Raw genomic sequence first — 12,869 nt, forward strand, 5'->3', positions numbered from 1 at the left:
CCTCAATCTGAACTTGGGAGAGTCAGTACCCTGCACCCCTCAGCACCCCCCAGCACCCCCACGCCCCGTGCCTATTTTGATTTTATACTGCTCTTTGTTTCTGAGCTAGACACTTTTGTTAACTCACATGCAAAAACTAAGTGATTTGGACAAGTATAGGCTTGATATAACGTAATAAGATCAGACTGAACAAATAAGCCACAACTTATTTACATTTATCTGTTTATTGAGACAGGGTCTTTGTACACAGTCCCATCCTAGAACTCACTCTGTAGAGCAGGGTGACCTCAAATCACAGATCCCCCTGCCTCTACCTCCCAAGTGCTAGGATTAAAGGTATGTACTGGCTGACCATTACCTATTTAAAGGAAACAATGATGAAACTGTGCACTTCCCAGTGTGGCCCACTCTCAGGTCTGAACCCTCCATACACATCTGTAACTGCCTGCAAAGTACAAGTGTAACCTCCAGGAAGCAAAAGTGCATCTGAGCACATGGACCTATGGAGCAGATATAAATCCTAGAATCCTTCAAGGGGTTCTTTTTTCTTTCTTTTTTTAAAGATTTATTTATTTATTTATTATGTATACATCTTCTGTTTGCACATATCCCTGTAGGTCAGAAGAGGGCACCAGATTTCATTACAGATAGTTGTGAGCCACCATGTGGTTGCTGGGAATTGAACTCAGGACCTTTGGAAGAGCAAGCAGTGCTTTTAACCTCCAGCCCTCAAGGGGTTCTTACATGGTTTTAGTCAAGAGAAATCTAGGGGCTGTCCCCCAAACCTGCTTTTAGACCAGTGTTCTTCCCAGCACACTGCACAACCTTCTGAGAGCTTGATAGTTGCATACTTGTTTCAAAGACACTGATATTGCTCAAACATTTCCAAAACTCTTCTTTTAAAATGGTGTTGAGAATCATTTTATGAAACAAAAGAATACCTTTCTCACTTTATGAGAACTAATCAAAACTTGGATTTTAAAAATACCCCTTAGCTTGGTGATCATGTGACTTCTGTGTAGCATGATGCCCGAATGACCTGTGTATATTCAAACCCCAAATACCTACAAAGATCACTTACTAAGGACAGACTGAGCTGTTGAGGTTTTTAAAATTCTAAAGGCAGTTTGAACAGTAATGTAATAGGGATGAGCCATATGACTGTGGATGACAGGCTCCTTTGAAAAGGCCAACACTCATTTGGATTTTGTGTGTGCACATGTGTGTGCTGTGTGTGTTGGGATATCTAATTTAGTGCCACCTTGTACTCCTATCTTTTATACATTAGTAAGTATATAGATTTTTAAGACATACATTTAAGGTCTCATTATTTCCTTTGATGGATTTCCTTAATCTTTTCCCATGCAAATGAGAAAACACATAAATAAAGCACAAGCAAGAGGAAGGATGCTCACCTAAAGCAGTCCAGGGTTTTGTGAGACCCTGGCTGCTGTCCAAATGCTGTTATACTGCTCCACTCTGCTCCTGCCCAACACAAGCTGGAGGTTCATGTTAGATTTGAAAAATACAGTGATTGCCAATGAGAGTGTGCACACTGACTCAGGAGTCACTGTGATCTGTTGTGGTAGGTGTACCCTTCTGTAATGACCCGACAGGCAGTGAGGAGTGACCAAAAGCTGCCACCCATTATCACAATGATCTGTGGAGTGTGAATTTCATCTGGGGTAAAGAAGCATCAAAAGAAGGATCTCTCATCTAAAACGGCTAAGAGCCTGATATCTGTTATAATACACCCATAACATTCTGGCTTAATTCCTTACATGTGAGTACATGTTGAACACATCATTGGGGACCATGGAGGATTGCTGCTCACGTGACTGACTGGCAGAAGCAACGTGCCTACCACACAGACTATCAAGAGCTAAGAGACCCACAGTGCCAACACTCTTGTTTCTTGCACTTTAAAGAATCAAGAAACGGCTGGGCAGTGATGGCGCACACCTTTAATCCCAGCACTCAGGAGGCAGAGGCAGGTGGATCTCCGTGAGTTCGAGGCCAGCCTGGGCTACAGAGTGAGTTCCAGGAAAAGGCTCCAAAGCTACACAGAGAAACCCGTCTTGGGACACCACCACCCCCACTGTCCCACCGCAAAAAAAAAAAAAAAAAAAATCAAGAAACAAGACAGGTGTGGTAGTGTCTATAATCTCAGCACTTTGGAAAACTATGGCGGTAAGATCCTGACTTCAACATCAGCCTGGGCCACATAGTGAGGTCCTCCCCCAAAACAAACACAGACAAATAAAATAAGAAGAAAGCTTAAGTAGCAAGAGCAAGATAATGTGAGAATTGAATCTCTCTCATCTTAACACAGACCTCTGACTTGCCAGTCATCATCAGCCTACTGATGATGGTGTCCAGCAGACAGGAGTGTGTGCATGTATGTATGCGCCCACCCCTCTGTCATAACTAGGACAGAGAAACAAGGGTGGCTGGTCTAATTTATTTGGGACACTGATATGCAGGAGACCAGAGAAGACTTGGTGTGGCAAGCTGGTGGTGGCCCCTTTGCTCAGTCTGCTTAGGAACAGGCAGCTGTGGCTGACTGGAGTGAGTGGCACTCTTGGGTTTAACTTTGTGTTGTGTTTCCCTGACATCTATCCATTGGAACCTCAGTCCTACTCGGCATCTTGCAGATTTGAACTCTGGATTTACATGACACAGAAGGGTCCCTTGCCCTTGGTACAGGATGGTCACTTCCTCTTTTACGGAGTGTCTTCACTGGGCTGCTGAGGCAGGAGGCTTAAGGGTCCCAGCTCTACACTAGTGAGCTCAGGCAGAGTGTAACTGGGCTGCATTGAAGGCAGTTGTTTGAAGGCCCCTTCAGAGGACTCTGCCTTCCATGTGTGTCCTTATCCTTCAGTCTAGTGGAGCCCCAGAGCTGTTCACTCCCCACCACCTGTCAAAGTGGAGAGGAGCACAAAGTGAGGCCCAGAAGCCCTTCATCGAGTTATCAGGTGGAAGGAGAAAGTGCACTCTGAGCAGACATGGCTGTACAAAGAAACTTCTTCACAAAAGTCAAAACTAACACTGACTCCTTCCAGGGGAGGGAGCACATATGCCGTGAGCAGTCAGATGGCTGGGCCTGGCCTGGTCCGTGTCTCTTAGCCTACTGGCCTATTAATCAACTTGCATTTCCCCAGTTTTTATTGTCAAGGTATTATAAATTAGGAAACTTACAAAAGAGAGTATGTAATCTTCTCTGAAATGGCCTGCAGATATGTCACTGTACTAAATGTGTTTCAGATTTAATGAAGCTTTAATGTCCTTTTTAATTTTGCCTGTTTCTGTATCACCAGGGGTCGGGCAAGGCAATCAGCACTCAAGAGGGTGGTTTGGTTTAAAACTAGGAAAAAACTCATTTGCTTATGAGTTGCACTGTATTTTCTTAATTAAATTTACTGAGTAAAATGGTTTAAGTTCAGCCAACCAGTGACCTCTGTGTGTAGATTTAGATTTATAAATAGGTTAACAGTTAAAGAGAAGGGGGTGGGGGAGAAAGATTGCAACAAAGCAAACAGATTAGGGCTCAGCCAATAGGACTCGCCACCCACTCTGTCATCTTACAGGGAAGCATTTAAATATAGGCAGCTTAAGTCCAGTGGTTTAGAAAAGTGCACTGAGAAATGAGACACACCAGCAGTCCACCTACAGAGTCTCTCTCCTTTCATTCCCAAGAGGAGAACGGCTGAGCCTACATAGGACCTGAAACAGGTTTACTGTTTGGTGGATGGGGTGGAGGTGGGCAGGAGGCGGGAAAGGATTCTTTTTAATGTTAAATAAACAAGTGCACTATAATTCCGAATACTTAAGAGTCCACAAACTGCTCAACAGGGGTTATGGGACATTTCTCGTAAAGGGCAGGAAAAGGAGGCTGTGGACATGTTCACAAGTTGGGAATACACACTGAAATAACAGGAACCACTAACATTTAACTGTGAAACTACAAATGTTCCTCAGAGTCATCTCGTGACCTTTGACTTGACCAACCACAACCCAGGATTGTTCTTGGGGTAGCAGCACTGAAGTACCTTGGGTTCTATAGTGTAAATAATCAATATATTTGGGCTTCTGTGTGGACACACACACACACACACACACACACACACACACACACACACACACACACACGGGGGGGGGGGGGCGGGGGGGGGGGGAGGGAGCCCTTTTGTATTTTAACAGAAAGTCGGGGAAGAAAATACAGAGTAGCAGTATAACATTTAGAGTAACTACGGTCGTGGAAGTGTCATCCAGAAGGAAAACAATCCAGCCAGAAGCAGTGGAGGCAGACTCAGGTCGGGTCACCTACGCAGGCCACCAGCAATGCAATGGGACAGGTTCTACGTTTACACTTGCACTAAAAAGCACTCGGTTAAAAAAAAAAAAATCTCAACTTAGACATATCCTATGTTTCTTGACATAACTGCAAATTGAAAATAAGCGTTTTCAATATAGCTGAAAGGAGACCTTATAGTCCGAAATGTTTTAAAATTTGTTCTTAATTACTTTGTGTGCATTTTACACAATTAAACTTCCATCTAAGGATTTTGCATTTAGAGTGTGTGCTGCAGTTAAGCCTCTATTTCATAGAAACTCAACAGCCACTTGGTGCATTTAGACACAGGGAAACTTAAAAAAAAAATAGACTTAACTACTGAATGACATAAAATTCCCCAGGTGAGGTTCCATCCCAATACCAATTTGCTCAGGCCTAGAGAAGGAGCTTAAACCACCTCGAACTATGCTGGAGAAGACCCACGATAAATATTAAACACTTCAGTCTACCCTACGATTTGACTTTTCTTCCCATGTATCAATTTCACTGTCCGCTTATGAAATGGTTTCAAGACAATCGGAAGGCTACAACAGCAATTTGCCAGTGCTAAAGAGCTTCCGAGGTTATACAGACAACAAAGAACGCGGCGGAAACACAAAGCCTCTTGAAGAAGGGTTTCAATTAAATGTGGAGGATTTAGCAATGCAGGACCAAAAAAAAAAAAAAAGAGTTACAAATTAATTTAATCTTCTGCCTATAGTTTGCAGCTGCACTCAGAAGTGTCTAGGGCTTAAGAACAAAGCCTTGCAAGGCCTTGGAGTGAGGGAAGCTTCAGTTTTTAATGTATAAGGCCATTAGCTGCTAACTTGTGGAATCTGCGACCCCTGTGGAGGGGCGTAAGTGCGAGTAACAGAGACTGATGAAATGCCGTATCTGCTCGTGTCTAGAACCACGAGGAAGAGGGTTATTACCAACACCATCAGGCCCCACAGAAATCTGCCCTAATAACCTCTGGGACCCTCTGCATCCTCAGTTCTCACTACATCAAATATATTGAAATCAAAACCTAATTCACTTTAATTAAAGACAATTAGTTTGTTTTACTATTATTGTTTAACTCATATGATGTGATAATGCATTGGAAATTAAATATGGGATAATAAATGTAATGAAGGTGTCACTCTACCCTTCCCATCTATGCTTGGTGAGATGAGCTCCTCACTGGCATCTATCTCAGGAAAGCTCAAGAACAGATCATTAGAAGCCGTTTAGGGTATCTCATCTACAGAGAATACGGCGGAGCTCAGGCTGTCTCTTTCCTTAGTCAATTTATACTTATCTTGACATAATGCTTTCCTACAAACTCCAAGGATTTCTTTAACACAAACAGAATTATGGCCCAATGGAGGCACCAGAAGCTTAATTAATTTGCCCAAGGTCATACTGTAAGTTGGTGGCAAAGCTTGTTAAATTATTAGAATGCTGGGCTCTACAGATGTTTTGGCAATGGCAGAGCACCCTGTCTGTGAAGGCCCCGGAGACTTCCGGTGCACTGGGTGAACCTCAGCAAATAACTCATTATGCCTGCACAAAGAGTGCCTAGTGCCCCTGAGAGCTGGTAAATAACATTTTTTTCCTCTTTGTGTAGAAAGAGCCTAACTGGGAGGTTCCCACCAGGCTCGCTCCTTAACACGTGCCAACATTTCTAAAGGAAATCCTCATCTTCGCCAGACTCCACAGACCCCAGTAGATTTATTGTAACTTAAGGAGCCCAAACACAGTAGCACAAAAGGATAAATCAAGCACTTCTCCATCACTCAGAAGGTCTTGCAGTCTACCCCAGATTACCAGTAATCATGGAGGAAAGACAGCATTACAAATAAATGATTCTAATACAGCGTTGCTGTTTTTCTAATTAGAAGTGGGCTTATTACAGTGGATGTCTAAATGGGGACAGGGCAACAGTAATTCACAAACACAATATCCTAATGGCGGTCCTTTAATTGCTTTGTTTGTTTCACTGTTAGAAATGATTGCTTGCTGTGGCCGACCGTGGACACTCAAAAGCATGATACATTGAGGTCTCAACCTGGGCAAACTGTACCTAAACTTACACTTTATTGCAGCTTAGTTCACAATCTTCACCTAATATAGGGTTAGATCCCAGTGCAGCAGGAGGATAAATCATCCTGGAATATTACTCCGGCAAAGTTAACTGTGACTGCAGCATATGTGCTTTCGAGCCACTGAAGCAAAGGCCCATAAAATACACTAATTACTGGAAGTTATGGTCACTGAGTGATTGATAGCGCTCTGCGAGGCAACTTCCTCATTTTCAACTCTTTTGACGGGCTCATCCGCCACATTGCAATTACTAATTCATGACCCACCCCTGAGGCGTCAGTACCTTTACTCCTAATTCTCCTGCTAGCAAACTACCGCCAGGACTGGACAGTGTCTTTTCTTCATCCTGAAGGGCCATCAAGGATGATAAAAAGTAGATTCCATGCTGAATGCTATTATTTTGAATCTTTAGAGGTTGCTTGGGCTCCTTAACCCTGCTGACCTGAAACACAGTCCTTCTCCTCCTATAATGCTATTGTACTTGCCTCAGTTTTTGTATATGAATATGTTTGTTGCATGTGCGCACGCAAGTATATCTATCTGTCTATTGGTCTCTCTATACTACATTAAACCAAGACCTAGCTGAACAACTTTTGGGCTTAATACTGTGTTTAAAGGTAATATATTAATTTCAACTAGGCCTCAGTAAATATGAGGGTGCTAATTGTCAAACTTAATAAATAAAGACGAGAAAAGAACAGGTTCTCTATTTAAAGAGACCCACTTTTGTGGCCTTGTAGACATTCTAATTGTTCTATGCTGATTTTCATCAGTAGCTCTGCTCACAGAAATGCTAATTAAAATATCTGGGCATATAACAAAATCTCTAAAAGTCACTTAAAAACAACTGCAAAAAAGGTCCTCTTTGATGGTAGTCCGTGCATTAGAGGAGATTTGGTGTGAGATTTTGAATTAGAAGGATGTAAAGGTGAGTTAGGATGGATGAAAGCAACCATTTACATTTCTAATAGAAAAATCATTATTCTTCAAATGCCTGCACAGCCCTAACTGAAGTAGAAAGGGTGCTTCCTAGCTGGAACCTCAGCCTATGCGACAGATGACAGATGGAACCTGCCTGCTTTTCAGGACATGGCTCCCACACATCCTCTTTTTCTTCCTCCTCTGTGGGGCATCTATTCCAGAAGACCTTGGTTACACCCGTGCAGATAAATCCATACTACTTCTTGCCCATACGTTTTCCTCAGGGAATTTTATCACAACCTACCTGGTAATGGCCAGTATCTAACATCTCCCTGTGTCTCATATACCTGGTAGATTTTAGCCCTGTGTACAGGTGCACACTAAGAAAAGAGCTTTTTATGTTCTCCATGACACCAGAAACACTATTAAGCCCCCAACAGGCAGCGAGTTGTTTATGCTAAATCGGGATGGGACAACTTCATTCATCTGGTCAGCTAGAGAGGCATGGTTTGGATGCTTCTAGCAACCAGGCCAAAATGACCACACTGCACGTTCTTCAGCATCAGGGTCTGATGTCTAACAGCCAGAGCCCTCTTATCTAATATAGCACTACTTAGAATGATCAGCAACTACCACTTTTACATATTTAAGCATTATAATTAATTCAGATGGATTATTTCTTATTAAGGACTCAGAAATGGGAACCCATCCTAAGTTGTTCATTTTAACCACCAGAAGCCTTGTAAGGATTGAGAAATGACCTCCTTTAAGGTGACTTTGTAATGCTGGCCGGTCCTCTGACAGCAGCAGCTTCAACCATGCCCTGTCTCTTAGAGGACAGCCTGGGTGGGCTATTCCCTGAGGTCGTGCAGCTGAGGATATTAGAGAGAACATCAGGGCTGGGGTTTAGTCTATTGAGCCAAATGAATCTACCCTTCTATTTCCAGTTCAAGGTCAAGGAGTCCAAATGGGACGATACTATGACACCCCTGCCTTTGGTATGTGCTGCTGCTCTGGCTGGCGGTCTACTGCTATATCTGCCCCAGATATATTGGAGACCAGATTAGTCTACGAATAAAATGAATTAGGCCTTGGTTTCTGGGAGAGAACAGGTACCTCGAAAAGTTCTGAGGCAGACCTGCCATGAAGGCATTGTACAGTGATCCTGGAAAACAGTCTTGATTAGAAGCACAGCCAGCCTGCCCTGATCTTTACATATGTCCTGCTCACTCACTGTCCCTCCAGTAACTGGACAAAAGCAGCATATCTCACCCGTGAGAACTGGCTGCTCTATGCAACTAGGTACAGTCATTTAACCTTCTGGAAAGTCCTTCCATTTCTCTGGGTCTTAGCTTCCTCACTTGCAAAATGGGAGGTTTGACACTTAGAAAGCAGAACCACTTTCGAAAGCACAAATCACTAGTTTCTGGTCATTTTCCATTACTCCACGCAGGAGCGTAAGTAGGGTGACAACTATCAAATACTTAGTGACGTCATCTGTCACCCTTCCTATCAGAATGTCACTGAGCAGAGGGATGTCAATAGCTCTAGAGGCCAGAGCACCAGCCTTCATACCTGAAAGCGTCTGTCCCAGTGGGGTGCACAATAGAAGCTGTGTGTGGTGCTGGTGGGCACATGTCACCCCTGGAGTGGCTAAGGTGCATAAGTCATTGACTTCTATAGTCTTTCCTTAGTTCAAAAGCAACAACACTCTAGTTTCTAAGTAAAAGGTAAGGGGTATAAAAGAATTTCCTAAATAGATGTGGTAGACACGTCAAAGCCACTGTCAAGCTCAGAACTGAAGTCTGCAGGATGCAAAACAGGATTTTAAAGTTATCCCTTGGCACTGGCTTGAGGGAGAGGATTCTAGGAGCAGTGGGTCTTGGCACAGGGTACCTCCAAGTTGAGCTGCAGCAGTTTGCTCAATTGTCAGTTTCATGGGACACAAGCCCCAGGAGATTGGCTTCCTCTGATCCTTTCAGATCGCTACACAAGAATCTCATACCACTAGCTCCTCATTATCACCCAGGATGTCTGTCTGAGAAATTATAATTGCCAGGCACCCTTCTTTAAACTGTGGGCCCCATGGAGGCAGGGATCTTGTAGTTTTGCTCACAGTAGGGACCAGTGACAGTCACTGGACCACATGGTAGCTGAGTGATAAAATGCACAAAAGTGACTGCATTTGATCTACGCTCATACTGTTCTTTTCTATGAAGACTTCCGTCTGGGACAAGTGACTATTCAACTCCTACTTAGATGTCTTTAGGGGCAATTTCATCATTGAGTGGGAAGATTATTGGGATCCATCTATTAGAAAAGGATATTGAGCCAGGCATGGGTGACACACACCTTTAATCCCAACACAAGGGAGGCAGAGGCAGGTGGATCTGAGTTTGAGGCCAGCCTGGTCTTCAAATTGAGTTCCAGGACAGCCAGGGATACACAGAGAAACCTTTGTTTTCAAAACTCAAACCAAACAAAACCAAACAAAGTATATTGAAAAGACTACTATGGAACTTCTTTGATTGTTTTGGTTTTGGTTTTAGCTTAGGAAAGTTTGCCTCAATGGATGTGAATCACCACTTGCTTCTTCTCCACCAACAATCCTTTCAATGAGCTGTCAGAGTCAGTACTATCTTATTTCTTTATTGTTTATATCAAGACTGTTGAGTCTGTGTTTTTTAATACTCCAAGCTTGGTGTGTCTGTGTCTGTATCTGTGGTGACATGGGTGTGTACTGCTGGGAAAAAAAAAACAAAACTTTCCATCAGCCGGAAATACATCAAGATGATAAAATGTTTATCTGGGGTTGCATGTACCTGCCCTGCCCTGCTTTGTCAGCCTGTGGCTTCTGAATGCACGGAGCACAAAGCCAGCTCAATGGTGCTGCATCCAGGGGAGCCACTAGCTCTGTCTGCCAGTTCCATATTCATGCAGTCACTGATGACCTTGGAAAATGCACATTTAGGCACGGCAAGCTGAGACAGCTGGATCCCTTCACAAACCTTGCAAAGGACTGGACCAGCCGATCCATCATCTGCTAAAGCCACTTCAACAGCTTCCCCCCCCCCCCCCCCACACTCTCTGCGCCCCCTCCAGCAAGTTACACAGAATATCGGATCAAAATCACCAAGTCTAAAAATATCAAGTCAAGACATAATTACGGAATGATGAGTAAGAGTGGGGATGGGTGGCAGAGACAGTTAAGTGCTCTTTTCCTCCACAAGAGCCAATGGAAAGGCAGGAGGCCCGGACCAGGGCCCCAGGGCCACACCCTTCCAACTTGCCCATGCAAGGTTCCTGGAAGTGTGCTGAGAAGTGTGTACTCTGATAAGGGTGGATGCCATCTCACAGCTGCAAGGACAAACAAAGCCTACTGCAGAAGAAAGTTCAACTTCTGCTCACGTTTTTAGAAAGGAGAGAGCAAGCCAGGCACAGTAGCACCCGCCTGTTATCCCTGCACTGGTGTGTGAGTGGGTGGACGGTCCTCGGGGAAACAGGCAGGACTGGTGTAAGTTGGAGGCAAGCGCGGCTTACATAGCAAGTTCCAGGCTAGCCAGGGACATATAGTAAGATTGTCTCAAAAACCAAAACAATAATGAATTTAAAAAGGAGAAACATCTGCAGCTGAGCAAATCATACAGAATGCCAAGCTTTTTATGACCTAGAAAAGTGGACAGCAGCTGCCACAGGACACTAGAGCTCTCTGTGGCCCCTTAGAGCAGGTTTACAAATCACCCGGGACTAAGGCAGAAGACAGTCTCAGCTGGATGCCCATGTGGGACAGCTGTCCCTGTGGGAGTTTGGTTTTGGCAGAGGTGGAAGACTTAAGTCTAGGTAACTCAGGACTAGGTAAGTGTAGACTAGATAAGTCTAGACTGGATAACTCTAGACTGGGTAAGTCTAGCTGTCATTTTTGTTACCTGCAAGAACAAGGCACATACAGGATGCTAGTCCAAAGGCTTATCTTCCCCTTCCCATCTCCTCTTTCTTCTCCTGACTTGAAAGCAGGACCTTGAGGTAGCCCAATGAGGTGATGCCCCTGCCTCCTGCTTCCTCATGCTGGAATGATAGGTGTGTGCCATTTTACCTGGCTAAGCAGCTTACTTCTTAATTTTTTTTCTTTCTTTTTTGAGACAGGGTTTCTCCGGCTGTCCTGGAACTTACTATGTAGATCCACCTGCTTCTGCCTTCTGACTTCTGGGATTAAAGGCGTCCACCACTATGTCTGAACTCTTAAAAAAATATGTATTACCAAAATTCACATTATGAGGGCAAAAATATTGCCACATGCCACTTAGAAAAGAGATTAGTGCTTTGTTTTTTTTTCCTATTAGAATTGTCAGGAGGAAGGCACTCTCAACACATGGCTCTCTTATATTATGTTTTAGTTAAAACATGTCCTCTGATGAGTTCCTGTTTTGTTTCTCATGTTACACTCGCTCACCTGGTTTCCTCATTTTCCTTCCTCCCTGTTTGTTTTCCTTCTCTCTGCACATTCTCTTGCTACAGCAGCCTGTTGTCTCTGGAGCATAGCATTTTCTCTCATTCCTGAAGGCAAGCTTGGCTGTTTATTCATTTTTTTTTTTTCTCACTGCATAGGTTTTAGACTCTCACATTGCTTGTTCTCAGTTATTTTAGGCCTCTGTTCCCACTCTAAAAGTCTTTCTCATATATCTCATTAAGTGTAAGCCACAACTGTAACCCTAGCAACTCAAGATGCAGAAGCAGGGGGCTAGCCACAAGTTCAATGCCAGCCTGGTCTAAACAATGAATAGCAGGTCAACTTGGGCTACAGTGAAAACTGCTCCTATGTGGAGAATGTGGACTGGTGAGAGCTTCCTGTGAGCCTTATCTGGTTGTGTGGCTCTTGGGAAACACCTGCCACTGGACCCATTAGACTCTGGACCAGTGTTCCTGGGAGAAAGTCCCCACCAACCTTCTGGCGGTGGTCTTGGCCACTGACCTAGGAGCAAAGCAGGGCTATGCAGCATTCAGAATCTTTTCTTGGTTACAGGACCAGGGTTTATGGTCCCAGATGCCATCTATTTCCCTAGAGTCTCTACTTGGTGACAGGTTGAGCCTGGGGGAGGGTCACTGGCTTGCCTCACATGCTGAGTGGGGGGGGATGGTCTGTGGTTAACAGCTTTATACCTCTCAAACAGACTCTGAGGGCTGGGGCTGTGCACTTGCCTAATACATGCAAGGCCTTGGTTTAAGCCCACTAAACAGGGAAAACAAACCTCTGAACAACTCTTAGCTCCAGATATCGGGGAGCAGCAGGTGTGGGGCTTTGGGGTGCTCCACTCCAGCAAGGCTGCTGCCCTTGTTTGCCCTGCTGCTGCTGGAGGCCTTCATGCTCCCACATGTATGGTTTTTCGTCAAACCACTGTTCCATCTCATCCAAAATCTGACGGTGGCGGTTGCGAATGATGCTGTGTCTACAGAGACTGACAGGAAATGCAGCGCTGTGGAGAGACTGGAAGGTTGCAGGCCCAGAGGCTAACTACCTCATCTTGAGCTAGTT

The 12,869-nt window shown here is 44.2% G+C and overlaps 1 protein-coding gene across 4 annotated transcripts in view; it reads right to left on the bottom strand.

The window, feature by feature from the left end:
• Map2k5 (mitogen-activated protein kinase kinase 5) overlaps window positions 1-12,869 on the bottom strand; it is a 234,619-nt gene that overhangs the window by 79,473 nt on the left and 142,277 nt on the right. The gene's annotated exons all lie outside the window — the stretch shown is intronic.

This window comes from Onychomys torridus, chromosome 7 (assembly GCF_903995425.1).
Source record: "Onychomys torridus chromosome 7, mOncTor1.1, whole genome shotgun sequence".
NCBI classification, from domain to species: domain Eukaryota; kingdom Metazoa; phylum Chordata; class Mammalia; order Rodentia; family Cricetidae; genus Onychomys; species Onychomys torridus.